Below are 3536 nucleotides of genomic sequence, written 5' to 3' on the forward strand. Positions count from 1 at the left end.
CCCCAATCTTTTAAGAAACGACAGCTTAGGTTTCTTGCTAAACCACAGTACATACGGTGTCATCTCAACGGATTTAGATGGTGCCCTTTTTAACGTGAATGCAGATGTCTCTAATGCATAACCTCAAAACGATAGTGGTAGATCGGCAAGAGACATCATAGATCGCACCATATCTAATAAAGTATGGTTATGATGTTCGGACACACACCATTACGCAGTGGTGTTCCAGGTGGCGTGAGTTGCGAAACTATTCCGCATTATTTCAAATGAATACCAAACTCGTAACTCAAATATTCTCCTCCATGATCAGATCGTAGAAACTTTATTTTCTTGTTACGATGATTTTCCACTTCACTCTCAAATTCTTTGAACTTTTCAAATGTTTCAGACTTATGTTTCATCAAGTAGATATACCCATATCTGCTCAAATCATCTGTGAAGGTCAGAAAATAACGATACCCGCCGCGAGCATCAGCACTCATCGGACTGCATACATCAGTATGTATTATTTCCAACAAATCTGTTGCTCGCTCCATTGTTCCGGAGAACGGAGTCTTAGTCATCTTGCACCATGAGGCATGGTTCGCAAGCATCAAGTGATTCCAAAAACCCATCAGCATTGAGTTTCTTCATGCGCTTTACACCAATATGACCTAAACGGCAGTGCCACAAATAAGTTGCACTATCATTATTTAACTTTGCATCTTTTGGCTTCAATATTATGAATATGTGTATCACTACGATCGAGATCCAACGAACCATTTTCATTGGGTGTATGACCATAGAAGGTTTTATTCATGTAAACAGAACAACAATTATTCTCTAATTTAAATGAATAACCGTATTGCAATAAACATGATCAAATCATATTCATGCTCAACCCAACCACCAAATAACATGTATTTAGGTTCAACACTAATCCCGAAAGTATAGGGAGTGTGCGATGATGATCATATCAATCTTGGAACCACTTCCAACACACATCGGCACTTCACCCTTAACTAGTCTCTGTTCATTCTGCAACTCCCATTTTGAGTTACTGCTTTTAGCAACTGAACCAGTATCAAATACCGAGGGGTTGCTATAAACACTAGTAAAGCACACATCAATAACATGTATATCAAATATACTTTTGTTCACTTTGCCATCCTTCTTATCCGCCAAATACTTGGGGTAGTTCCGCTTCCAGTGACCAGTCCCTTTGAAGTAAAAGCACTTAGTCTCAGGCTTAGGTCCAGACTTGGGCTTCTTCACTTGAGCAGCAACTTGCTTGCCGTTCTTCTTGAAGTTCCCCTTCTTCCCTTTGCCCTTTTTCTTGAAACTAGTGGTCTTGTCAACCATCAACACTTGATGTTATTCTTGATTTCTACCTTCGCCGATTTTAGTATCGTGAAGAGCTTGGGAATTGTTTTCGTCATCCCTTGCATATTATAGTTCATCACAAAGTTCTAGTAACTTGGTGATAGTGACTAGAGAACCTTGTCAATTACTATCTTATCTGGAGGATTAACTCCCACTTGATTCAAGCAATTGTAGTACCCAGACAATCTGAGCACATGCTCACTGGTTGAGCTATTCTCCTCCATCTTGTAGGCAAAGTATTGTCTGAGGTCTCATACCTCTCGACACGGGCATGAGTATGAAATACAAATTTCAACTCTTGGAACAACTTATATGCTCCGTGGCGTTCAAAACATTTTTGAAGTCCCGGTTCTAAGCCGTAAAGCATGGTGCACTAAACTATCAAGTAGTCATCATACCGAGCTTTTGTCAAAACGTTCATAACGTCTGCATCTGCTCCTGCAACAGTTCTGTCACCTAGAGGTGCATCAAGGACATAATTTTTCTGTGCAGCAATGAGGATAATCCTCAGATCACGGAGCTAGTCCGCATCTTTGCTACTATTCTTTCAACTTATTTTCTCTAGGAACATATCAAAATTAAACGGGGAGCAACATCGCGAGCTATTGATCTACAACATAGTTATGCAAATACTATGAGGACTAAGTTCATGATAAATTAAAGTTCAATTAATCATATTACTTAAGAACTCCCACTTAGATAGACATCCCTCTAGTCATCTAAATGATCACGTGAGCCAAATCAACTAAACCATGTCCGATCATCAAGTGAGATGGAGTAGTTTTCAATGGTGAACATCACTATGTTGATCATATCTACTATATGATTCACGCTCGACCTTTCGGTCTCCAGTGTTCCGAGGCCATATCTGCATATGCTAGGCTCGTCAAGTTTAACCCGAGTATTCTGCGTGTGCAAAACTGTCTTGCACCCATTGTATTTGAACGTAGAGCTTAGCACACCCGATCATCACATGGTGTCTTAGCACGAAGAACTATCGCAACGGTGCATACTCAGGGAGAACACTTATACCTTGAAATTTTAGTAAGGGATCATCTTATAAAGCTACCGTCGAACTAAGCAAAATAAGATGTATAAAAGATAAACATCATATGCAATCAAAATATGTGACATGATATGGCCATGATCATCTTGCGCCTTTGATCTCCATCTCCAAAGTACCGTCATGATCTTTATCGTCACCGGCATGACACCATGATCTCCATCATCTTGATCTCTATCAACGTGTTGTCACATGGTCGTCTCACCAATTATTGCTCTTGCAACTATTGCTATTGCATAGCGATAAAGTAAAGCAATTATTTGGCGCTTGCATCTTATGCAATAAAGAGATAACCATAAGGCTTCTGCCAGTTGCCGATAACTTCAACAAAACATGATCATCTCATACAACAATTTATATCTCATCACGTCTTGACCATATCACATCACAACATGCCCTGCAAAAACAAGTTAGACGTCCTCTACTTTGTTGCTGCAAGTTTTACGTGGCTACTACGGGCTGAGCAAGAACCGTTCTTACCTACGCATCAAAACCACAACGATATTTCGTCAAGTTTGTGTTGTTTTAACCTTCAACAAGGACCGGGCATAGCCACACTCGATTCAACTAAAGTTGGAGAAACTGACACCCGCCAGCCACCTGTGTGCGAAGCACGTCGGTAGAACCAGTCTCGCGTAAGCGTACGCGTAATGTCGATCCGGGCCGCTTCATCCAACAATACCGCCGAACCAAAGTGTGACATGCTGGTAAGCAGTATGACTTGTATCGCCCACAACTCACTTGTGTTCTACTCGTGCATATAACATCTATGCATAAAACCTGGCTCGGATGCCACTGTTGAGAAACGTAGTAATTTCAAAAAAAATCCTACGCACACACAGGATCATGGTGATGCATAGCAACGAGAGGGGAGAGTGTGTCCACGTACCCTCGTAGACCGAAAGCGAAAGCGTTATGACAACGCGGTTGATGTAGTCGTACGTCTTCATGATCCGACCGATCCAAGTACCGAACGCACGACACCTCCGAGTTCAGCACACGTTCAGCTCGATGACGTCTGTGACGCCCCCGATTCAATCGTACACTAATCATACACGCAAACGTGTACGATCAAGATCAGGGACTCACAGGAAGATATCACAACACAACT

Source organism: Triticum aestivum, chromosome 4D (genome assembly GCF_018294505.1).
Source record: "Triticum aestivum cultivar Chinese Spring chromosome 4D, IWGSC CS RefSeq v2.1, whole genome shotgun sequence".
Taxonomy (NCBI): domain Eukaryota; kingdom Viridiplantae; phylum Streptophyta; class Magnoliopsida; order Poales; family Poaceae; genus Triticum; species Triticum aestivum.